Genomic DNA, 12,288 nt, shown 5'->3' with positions numbered 1-12,288 from the left:
CTGATCCCGCTAGCGAGTGTTGATCTTTCCAGCTCAGGCGGATTCGAAGATTCTCTAGGTAGCTGTCGGCGTTCGCAGCCCAGAGCTTCTTCCCTTATCTTGTCTTTCTCTGTTTTAGACCTGTATTGGACTATGTAGACCCTTCTTGTATTTATTTGAATTTGTAGTTGCTCATGACTAGTGACACCCCGGTATCGGATTGTGTTGGGTTTATCTTCCGCAACTATAGTGTTAACTGTTCACTTTTGGATTTATTATCATGTTTTAGACTTAAATTCTTATTATTTATTGCTTTAAACTGGAATGGGAAGTATCGGCTGTCCTTATCTTCTCGAGAGGCGCCATCACGATCGGGTTTGGGTTTAGGATCGTAACAGAAATGCACTAATATTTAGTTCTATCCCTATGGTGTGAGTGTATTCATCCCGTAATGATTTACGAGGTAGAGTTTTATTAAATTTTAATGAAAATTTTAGCTCGTATGAGTGGTGTGTTAGAGTTACAGGAGCATCCTTGACATATTTCACATATGTGAGTGTAAAAGTCGGCCGCTTCCTATGAGAATTTGGCTTATTCTCAAATATACTCATGAAAATTGGGATAACACAAGGTCGTAATGTGCTGGCTAATAAAGCTCATGTCAACACCTTGATTATTATGTGTAAGCAGTGAAACTTTATTTTTCTAAAGCAGTTTCAAGTCTGAGACCACTACTGGCTCTTGAGTAAAGATCGTTATTTTACTAAGTGGAGGTTCATGCAGAGCACACCTTCATTATGCATAATAGTCTCCCTTCAACTGGTAAACTCTTTTATATTAATATTAAAATGAGTGGGGGAATATTGATGTTAGTGCATTTTAATATAAATATTATAATATTAAAGTGCATTATTTCTTGTGAGATAGTGGTTATAAATTGCAAGAAAATGATCATTATTTTGATGTAATTCATGAAACCACTAATGTCATGATCTACCACTGATTACCCACTAAAGATTAAATTTTGTAACCACTAACCATGTTCTACAATTTTATTATCCCACTACATTAATATTTATTTCATGGAAGAGATTTCACACCTATAAATAGTGGTATTTCTTACTTGTATTTGGAATGGGAGAATATGGTAGTGTGTATGAAAAAAGTAAAATTGGTGTAATGACAAAGAGAGTTAAGAGAAGAAGAATACTCTAAGTCTCCAACTTATTATCTACAAAAACAGAATACTATTTTATTGAAGGAAGGTCACTAGTAGAAAATAGGCCTATGAAAACAGTTGTTCTGGCAATGGTTATAAAACCGTGGCAATAGAGTAGATACGGTAACGGTTACAACCGTTACAATAGAATTTGGATGAAATCAACACACTTTAGATACTAAACCGTTCCAGTTGACACTTCACCGTTACCATTGGTTTCTTTATAGGAATGATTTTATGAACCGTCCGATAAGCCCATTTGTAATAGCGGTTTTAGAAATTTTTTTAATATCGGAACGGATATTTGTTCCCTCCTCTTTTTTCCCCCTGAATTTTTCTAAACCCGTTAATATAACCCCTTTTTCCTTTTATTTCTTATATATTTTATTTTGATAAATATAATAACTAAATTATAGCTCTCATCTTCTACAATTATTTCCTCACACTGTCGACACTTCCAATGCTCTCGTCGGTAACTCCCAAATCACCTTCTTTGGCAAATGGATTTCATCATCCAACAGAAAACTCTTAAAGAAAATTCCCAAATCATCTCATATTTGATGTTGGTGATTAAGATGATGAAACCCATGTCCTAAATTCCCGAATCCCCAAATCTATTTGTTAACCAAAAATCCTCAAATCTCGATTGCTAACCCAAAACTCCCAAATTCCCAAAGTTCCAAAATCCATTTGTTTCACTTGAAGGATCTGAAGAATAGAGGAATAATTTAAAGGCATCGACTACAGGTGAAGAAAATATTTCAATCGCGAGAAAGTTTCGACCCAAAAGGTAATCAGTGAGAAATCAACTTCAAGTAACATTTCTTTTCTAATTTGGGCATTATCTTCTATAATCATTCTTTTTTTCTTTAAGCTTTATGGTGTGAGCAATGTATATGATTTCTTGCTTTCTATTGACGTTTTGAACCCAAATTATTTGGGTTTAATTTTCATTTGAGTATGGCTAACGTGAGTAAGAATTTCTTTCGGTGAATTCTTATTTGAAATAAATTTCTCTGGAAAGTTACATTGAATTTCCTGTTACATGAGCTATTAGCTGGGTAGTTTGGGTCTAAGTTTGTGTTTATACCTATGGCAAAATTAGTTTAACCAATTTATGTAACGTAAACATATGAAAATTTTTATACTCTATTTATGTTCAGTCTTTTGTTTTAATTTTTTCAATCCAGAAATAGAAGGAGACCAATTATTCTTCATGGTATACAAAACTTAGGAAGTTTGCAGAATAAATATAGCTGACCCTACATACTGAGAATTTACAGGCCAGCATTTACACATCAAAACATCTAAGTTTCAGAGATCTACTCAACTTTTTCTGAAGTTACAACATATTTGCTCACTGTGCCCACAATTACTGTTTAAAATGTAACTTCCTCTCTTTTCTCCAAGTTCTGAAATACACCAAGTTTACAGATTTTTAATATCCAATGTATTTTGATCTATCCAGTTTACATTAACAACTCCTGGCTGGCTGGTTCAAAATTTTTCAAAAAATAAAAAGTAAAAAAAACTATCCAATTTCAGGCATCGCCTTTGCATAAGGGGGAAAACAAGTTCCCTGTGCTATTGTTTAAAATAAGGTTGTAATAATAGAGGAAGATGGAATGAAGCCCATCATACAATTAATACTGAATTAATTTACAATGCGCTAAACCACTAACCCAACAGAAACTATGGCACAAATCTTACCAGGTTGACCACAAAATTTTCAATTATCTAATTTTTCAATTGTTTTGACTATTTGTTGTTTTCTATTGTCATATTTTATATTTTTTTTTAGAGGGGTGGGGGATGGGGAGGGGGGGAGGAGTTGTTTGTTGGATTGAAAGGTAGGTTAAGCACAACTCTTTCAGGTAAGAGTCACATGTATTCATATACTGAACAGCTAGAGACCACAATACAGAACTTGACATTTTTTTGTTAGTTAAACTACACTAGGGTATTAACGTTTAAGGCAATGTGTGGCAAGTGTTACCAGTCCGTGTATACAAATGTTGACGAGTAGTTGCTGGACTTCGTGTTGAGCAGTCGATGAGGAGGGAGAATCACATATAACAGATGTGGGGCATAGAATGAATAACTAATTTAATCAAAACAACCCTCTCCCCAACTGTTACTAATTTAATCACATATAACAGATGTGGGGATTCAACCTCTTTCTTCTTTCCCATGGTCAAATTTTTTTGAAAATTTTTTACACTTTTTTTTCTAATTCTTGTTCTATCTTAATAATTGCAGGGTAAAGTTTAACTTTATTCAAAAATTATTGAATTTTACAACCAACGCAATGTTATATGCATCCAAGGGAGATTCGGGAATTTGATAACCAACTATGTTTTTAACTTAATTAAATGGTTAGAAAGATGGTGACAATGTATCAAAAAAGATTTTTTTTTACTTTTGTTGGAAGAATTGCTTTATGGTTAGAGAAGTCAAAACATAAAATATTATGTTACATTACAGAAAAGTAATTCTGCCTTTCATGCCAAAATTGCTTTACTGTTTATGATAACTTTCTGAGTTCCACCCTTAAAAGCAGTTGCGAATGTCAAATTAATATGCTTTTGGTTTATTTAGAATTGCTATATAGGTGAATGTTCTATAGGAATCTTTTGTTATCAACATTTTTGAAACTTACTCTCTTGAAATATATTAAACTTATGCATTTGGGGTAGAACATTTGCTTTATGGATATTATTTGTTTGATGGATAATTTATATTATTAGTAGTTTCATTTTATAATTTATTTAAATTTTAGTGTTATTATAATTTATTATATATATATATATAAATATTTATTTATAACAGGGGCTATATTTTTTTTAACTGAACTGTTCCAATAGCCTAACAGAACCGTTGCAATAGAACACAAATGACGTTCCATTATACAACACAAATCGTTGCAATAGGTCCTATAAACCGTTCCAAAATGATCTATAATTGTTCCAAGACAAATAAAACAATTACGATAGCTTAAAGAAACCGTTGTTATATCCATACATAACTGTAATAATAGCTTACATAAGTGTTGCATTAAATAATATGGTAACGGTTAAGAACCGTTGCATACACAATATAGTGACGGTTTTAAATCGTTCCAATTGAAAAAAATAATCGTTCCAACAGAGAAAGGGAAAACTGTTGTGATAGATGTATCTATAACCACAGTGACGCAAACCGTTGCAAGAACCGTTCCCATAGACCTAAATGCACGCGGGCTAATGGAACAGGCTGTAAACTGTTCCAATATATCTATGGCAACGGTTATACAGTCTGTGGGAATGGTTTTTCATGCGTTACCGTAGGCCAATTTTTCAGTAGTGGGTGTTCATTTTGGTGGAGCTTTGGACTCAACAACTTGTCCAGAGTTTGTTCGAGTCACACGACGTTATTGGGTTGTTGTATCTTGGAAGGGACAAGTCAAGAGTATTACTGCTGGATCGGTGAAGATGCTGCCGCAATGGGCTTGAATCTCCTTAAAAAGAGCGAGATATCGGCGCCTCAGCGTGAAAAATATTTATTTACTTTTCTTCATCGTATTTTCAACTGTAATTACTTGTAATTTCACCTAGGGGTGAGTATTCGGGCAGTTCAGATTCATATGAAAATTTCGGTTTGGATTTTTGATTTTCGGATTGAAGAAATGACAATCCAAATTCAATCTAAATAAGTTTAGATTGGATCGGATTTTCTAATTTCGATGTTGGATAAATCGGTTTGATATTTTGGATTTTCGATTATGAGCTTATAAGTTGAGATGTTTCTTCTTTTTACAAAAATAAAGTACTCATGTTAAATTGCCTGAAAACTTTCTCATTCTCACCACAATCATCCAAATGAAGTTTTCAAGTAATGAAATTATTATAAAAAAAATATAGTAGAGACATGATTAATACGACCGATAAAAATTAAAAATAGTAAAATCGTGTCCAAACAGAAAGTATTTTCACAGCAACATAGTAATTAATATTGAATATATGAGATAATATCTAATGGGTAGGGTATTGAACGTATTACTATTGATATATAGATATGGACAAAATATAAAGTATAAGAATTTTGAATTTTCGGATAGCCAAAAATTTGAAGTACCAAATCAAATATCCAATTCGAAATCTACAAAATTTTAAAATTAAAACCAAAATCCAAACCAAAAATCCAAAAAATTCGAATTTCGAGTTTGCCCAAACTATGCCGACCCCTAATTTCACCAACCAGAAATAATATCAACTTATATAGTTACGATCTTCGGGAAATAAAAGCTCCGAAATGGACCAAATTCCTGCCCTGCCCACTACTTGGTGGTGGGAACTATTTCAGGATTTGTTCGAGATAAACAATTTTGACAAATAATTTTGATGAATAAATTATATTTTGATATTTTGTTAATGAAAATAATATTTAAGATTTTTTTTTATCAAAAGGAGAAAAAGGATTATATGCACGTGGAAAAAGTCTATTTTTAATTACTGACCATTGTCTCAACTCTTAACTTTATTTCACTGTCTCATTAAATTTATAAGGTATCTTTAGACCTATTTAACTTTAAACCTTAGAATAATATTTTTTTATTTGGACAATAACCTTTTTAACGATAACAACCAACTATCATTTTTCTTAATATAATATATGTACAAGTTCATAAATTCTAACACGTTCATGTGTTTTCTTTCGTTTGAGTGCGCGTGCATGCCCTTTTTCTTGCGGGGTCTTAATTAGAAGCAATTCTTGAATGTAATTTTTATGAGTTCAATCTTTAAGGCTCTTATTGGTGAATTCATTCTATTAGTTCAAATCTATTACTTGTTGCAATTTTAGTGATTTTATATATATATAAATTTATACTTTACGTCGAAAATACCGAGTTCAAATGAATCTGATGCCACAACTGTGCATCCATCTCCAAAGGCGGAAATAGGACTTAAATCTTATGGGTTCAGTTTTAGTATTTTTATTATTGAACCCATTATATTTTTAAAGTTATGGGTTCATATCTATTATTTTTGTAATTTTAATAAATTTTTATATATTAATTTTTACTCTATATTAAAAGTTATGAGTTCAATTAAACCCGTATATAGTATACTACATCCGCCTCTGACCGTCTCCGATCTTAAAGGAATGGATTCTGCAGGCCTTCAAATTTTGATATTTGTTTATATTGTTTTATAAGATATTTAACTAAATCACTTGTTAGTATAGATATCAACTATAAGCTCGTACATATTATATTACCCTATTTGATTCAAAAGTTAGACCAATTGTACGTGGGGCATCAATGATTATTTAAAAACCGACTAAACCGACCGAACCATATCGCATCAAACCGATTTTTAGGTTTCTTTTAATAAAATCGTAGATTTATATATAAATCTGTCATGACCCAGAATTCCCACCTTCGGGACCGTGATGGCGCCTAACATTTCACTTGCTAGGCAAGCCAACGTTAGAGAACCGGTAAGCCAATTTTCTATTCAATTTCAAGAAATAAAGTCAATTAAGCCAAAATGAAATAAAACTGAGTGCGGAAAAACATAAATGTCCGTGATATCTATTACAATATGAATTTGGAGTCACAACTCACGAGCTTCTAGAATTTTGTACAAACAGAGTTTGAAAGAAATACAATTGTTTTGGACGAAAGAAAACAGTAAAATAGGGGAATGTAGAAGGAGACTTCAAGGTCTGCGGACGGCAGCAGATCTACCTCGAGTCTCCAATAAGTAAATCCAAGCTGCAACGCCTCACGAACAGCTAGGGCCGGTACCAAAGTCTGCACAAGAAGTGCAGAGTGTAGTATGAGTACAACCGACTCTATGTACTCCGTAAGTATTAAGCCTTACCTCGACGAAGTACTGACGAGGCTATGACAAGACACCCGCGTAATAAACATGTGCAGACAACAACATACGTACAAGATAATAACAAACATAAGCTAAACATGTACTATTGGTAGGGGGACATGCTAAAGGGGATATTGGATACGAGAAATACAGCGAAAATGATAACCAAAATAGTCAATATGCATTTAACCAGTAAAAACAAATAAGCACAAAGAAAAAAATTGCACGGCATTATCCTTCGTGCTTTTACTCTCAAGCTCACAATGAAACAATGATATTGCACGGCATCACCCTTCGTGCTTTTACTCTTACTTTCAATATAAAACAATAGATACGACACGACATTACCCTTCGTGCATTAACTCTCATAACATGGCATGACATCACCCTTCGTGCATTAACACTCACAATATGACACAGCATCACCCTTCGTGCATTAACACTCACACTATGGCAAGGAATCACCCTTCGTGCACTAACACTCTCCCTTACCATATAACAATGAACAAGTAACAACAGGGAGAAAAGAATAACAAGAACAAGCCTTACTTTAACAATGATTCTACCATACCAATCTCAACTTTAGAAATAATGCTCAATTATCACAAAAGCCCATAAATACGGAAAGAACTGTCGCGCCCTGTTTTCTCGCAAAAGCAGGTTTCGATGTTGCAACTCTTTTGGATTGGACTAGTCAACGCAACCAAAGATCGTGTAAGGGCTCAAATTACCTCAAAGAAAATGTGTTAGGTACTCTTCGAGGTCCACAACTGTAGATCATGGCCAAACATAAACTATGTGGATTATAATTAGGCAAGATAAGCAAAGAGAGTATGGGTCAAATGAATTTTTTATAACATAATAAGGATTACAAGGATATACTATAACCGTCTATATTAGACAATAAAACTTATAAGAAGGGGAGGGGGAAGGGTACTAAGGTTTTTAGCCTAAAGGATCACTCCGTGCAATATAAATAACACTTCCTAACTCCCTTGAGGTAGAGAATTACTTATATTATTCAGCAGGCAGAGACTATCATCTCTTGCTACCCGATTACTATGTTTAAGTTGTTTACCTAAAAACGCTCTAACTCAATTCTAAGTCGTGCACTACCCGTCCCATGCCGATGGTCCAGGAGGCATTGGACCTCTATTTAGGGTGGTTCTAGACTTAATTTAGGCTGCTCAAAATGCTAAAACTAAGCGACATGCAAAACATGTAGGACTCCATGTAAATGCAATTAAGGGCTCAAGTTAGCCTCCACACTTAAGAAACAAATGCATGCAAAACTAGTTTTCATGTTAGGCAGCTTCACAGTTAAAATCATTAGGCCCTATAGACATGATTTCTAGGTAACTTTGGATTCCAACATGCATACATAACACTACTGCTTTTAGACGAGGAGGCAGTAGACCATTTGCGAACATCGATTTTATAGATACCAATTTTATAAAGGTGATATTATGTTATAGGCATGATTTCTAATAGTGGCGTAGCTAAATAATGAAATAGTTCTGGGAGCCCAGCCTTCTCATGCACAAAATTAAATGGCAGCAGTATCCTATAGGCAGGATCTCTAGCGATTATCAATCGTACTTAATTTTTATAACACTTTACCTCTATAAGCATGTTATCTGGCAGAGCAATATGATAATAACAGTAGCTAATTGGTTAATTAAGGTCTTATAGACATGATTTTTGGGAAATATCAATGGAACATAAGCTAGTGTGATCCTATAGGCATGATATCTAATGAATATGCTATAGTTATACAAATTGAAAGAAAGTTGAGTGGTATTTATTTTCTATAGGTATGTTTTCTAGTAACACATAGCAATAGACATAGCATTCAAACTCATGCTTTGATAGTAGACAAGTTATGTGAGTGTGTGAGTCTCATAAAGGCATGGTCTCTACCAGTGTACGTGGAAATTGAATGGCACATATAGAAGATTGGATAACAAGTAAATCATATGAATCCTACAGGCATGTTTTCTACCCTTGCATGCAAATATTAGAGTATGCTTGTTCCCCTAGTTTCACTAACACCCCAGTTGTTTAAAACAAAGTTATTACAGACCCAATGATAAATGTGACTACAAAAATTATACAAGCGATAATAGTAGACCCACAACAGGCCCAAAAGAAATGTCCATCATTGCCTGGGCCTTCAACAACTCTTTCTTCACCAATTAGCATACCTAGGTCCCAATAGGAAACCATATCCAGCGGCACAACCCAGTAACCATAGAGGAGCTCGAGCCAAACCAAACAGCCACAAATTTACCATATGACCCCAACACAAAAATCACTCAAACAAACTAATTTGCAAATTCAGTAGACAGAAGGAGGAAAGAACTGAGTGTCAGAGATAGCTCAGGTCTCAAAAGTAAAGAGAGTAGTCTAAGGACCCCAAATCTTAGTGTGTCAGAGTTCACAAGGGTCTCAAGTGGATCCCGAGTAGTGCTTACACTAGGGAGGTCAATAGTAAGAGTATTGGTAGCCTTGTCTTTTAGTCGGCCAAGAATGATAGGCTCAGAACAGCATAAGTAACAAATGAGAGTGAGTGGACAATGGTTAAAGGACAAAAGTTGAGGAAATACACTTAAAGTTTGAAAAATAGACATCCGACAGAAAGTAAGATTATCATACACTTAAAGAAAGTCAACAAGACTTAGAAGCAGGATCAACACTTAGCAAAATAACGCATCCGACAGAAAGTATTGCAAGAGTTAGGGAGGAACAAGTTTGCAAAATTAACAAGATTATCATACAATGGTGCATAATACCAAACAAGTTTAAGTAGGCACTAACTTAAGAGGTTTAAAGCATAAAGGTCAAAATTATGCTAGGGATTCATCACAATATCATAAGACAGCCATGTTAACTCATATCATGAAGAAGAAAAGTATTAAACATGGTATGGAAAGACAAACTAAGATAACCATTCTAAAGGTTTCAAACAATTACTAGGGATATATGATTAAGCAAAACAGAGACATGATCATTAATAGGGGAACAAATCATAGTTGATAGAAAAGGTCTTAACACAGACTAGAACATATTACATATGCAAGTTTGTCATTACAAGGATTCAGAATAGAGTGGGGAAAGCAAGCTCATGTCAAATAGCAAATGTAGGCATTCAGGTGTTGACACAGTAGACTAATGGACTTAAAAAGGTCCAATTTATTTATTCAGATGAAACACATTCAAATAACGTACCTCATAATTAGCAACTTTTAGGTAAAATTAAATACTAAAGAGGTTCAAAACAAATGCAAAACTAACAAAGTTTCATACAGGAGTAGCCCAGAGCACATTAGCTAAACGAACTTAAGAGGATTCAAATTAGGCATAAAAATGTCTCAAAACTGGCAGCATTAGGTAAAATTAAATGCTAAAGAGGCTAAAAACAAATGCAAAGCTAATCAAAGTTGCACACAAAGTAGCCTAGAAATACATTAAGCCATGAATTTTAGAGGTAAGAATATGCAAATCATGAAAACATAAGAACAAAATTGCAAAGCCAAGTGACTTACTAGTTATATGGACAATAAGTAAGAACAAATTTCACAATGTTCTGAATATCAACAAAGAACAAGAACCCAGAATCAATGCGTCAAAGTTCCCAAGGGCTTCAAAAGAACCCTGGGCAGTGCTCGCACCAAGAAAAGGTTAAAAAGCCGAATCCCGATGGCCTTGGATTTCACCCGGCCAATAATCAAGGTATAGAACAAGAGAACGAGAGAACAATAAATTAATAACTCCAATTTTTCTGAAAATCTAGCGATTAAGGGTCTATCTCGAAGGGTAATGGGGAGGGGTTTATATAGTAGTAGAAATCTGGCAAACAAACAAGGAAATATTATAAAATTAACATAAATAAGGAAATAATGTCACGTAAAATCGGTAAAAAGTAAGATTAGGGAGAAATTAGGTAAACCCTTGTTGACAGAAAATTGGAAATTGGCCGGAGATATTGGCTAATCGGACCCATATAGCCTGGCTATGATGCATATGGACGAGATATCGTCTAGATTTAGGCGATTGAAGTTGAACGGCCAGAATCTGAGAGATAGTACTTGCCATATTTAGGCAAGTACTAAGTGATACCATAGAGAAACACCAGTAGCTGAGGAACACTAATATGGTAAGTAAATAATGGGAGAACCACATTGTTGACGGAATTAGGGGAAGATTGGAGAGGGTGGCAATTAGGGTTTTTGGTGGATGGAGGAGCGTTTGAGGGCTGCTGGTGAAGAGAAATGGGGATTAGGGTTTGGGTGAAGGGATATAAGGAGAGTGGGGGGAAGTGTTGTGAGCCGTTGATCAAATTGATCAACAGCTGGGATTTAAACAGCTTGGGGTTATTTTTTCGGACTGGGTTGGGGAATTGGGTCATTTGGATTGGGCTTAGAGGTTGGGCGAGAGATTTGGGGTTAGTCTGGTCCGAAATTGATACCAATTTTGGGCCAGACTTTAAAATAGGAAAATAAGGGAGAAATAATTACATAAATTATAAAAATGTGATGACCCAAAAGGTCATCACTTGTGTTGTAAGTGCATTCAGTGTTCCGAGGTCTAAAAAACTCCCTTTTACCCCACCTTGATTTGTGTGCGTAGTTCGGACCTATTTTCAAAAAGCATTCTAAGTGAAAATATGAGAAATAGAAATTCTAGAAATAAAATTTGATTATGGTTGACTGTGGTCAATATTTTGAGCAAATGGACCCGGATTCGTATTCTGACGATCTTGGGAGGTCCACAGTAAAATATGGGACTTGGGCGTATGCCCGGAACTGAATTCCGAGGTCCCAAGCCTTAGAAATCAATTTTTGAAAGAAATTGTGTTACTAAATTATCTAGGAAATAAAGAAAAGAATTAATGTTTGAAACTATTATTATCGGGCCCGTATTTTGGTTCCGGAGCCTGGTACAAACTTGCTATAGTATTTGAAAGATAAGTGTGAAATTTGGTGAAAAACGGAGTTTATTTGACGTGAGTTGGACTTCCGGTTGAAGAGTTATGAACTTTGAGAGTTCTTGATGAAAATATTGAGTTTTGAGGTTTAATTCATGATTTTACATGTTATTTTGATGATGTGATCACACGAGTAGGTCCATATGAATTTTTTGAGTTAGTATGCACACTTGGTTTGGAGTTCCGAGGGCTCGGGTGAGTTTCGGGTAGGTTCCGGAATGTCTTAGGCTTAAAAACAT

At 34.6% G+C, this 12,288-nt stretch overlaps 1 long non-coding RNA gene across 1 annotated transcript; it reads left to right on the top strand.

Annotated features, from left to right (window-relative positions):
• The first annotated feature begins 1,627 nt into the window (after positions 1–1,627).
• LOC104247739 (uncharacterized) lies at positions 1,628–4,843 on the top strand. The gene is made up of 2 exons (XR_716301.2): positions 1,628–1,988; positions 3,458–4,843. It is a non-coding gene; the product is annotated as an uncharacterized lncRNA (long non-coding RNA).
• The last annotated feature ends 7,445 nt before the right edge of the window (positions 4,844–12,288 follow it).

The sequence above is a fragment of the Nicotiana sylvestris genome, chromosome 4 (genome assembly GCF_000393655.2).
Source record: "Nicotiana sylvestris chromosome 4, ASM39365v2, whole genome shotgun sequence".
Classification (NCBI taxonomy): Eukaryota; Viridiplantae; Streptophyta; class Magnoliopsida; order Solanales; family Solanaceae; genus Nicotiana; species Nicotiana sylvestris.
This window is presented reverse-complemented; position numbering and strand designations above follow the sequence as displayed.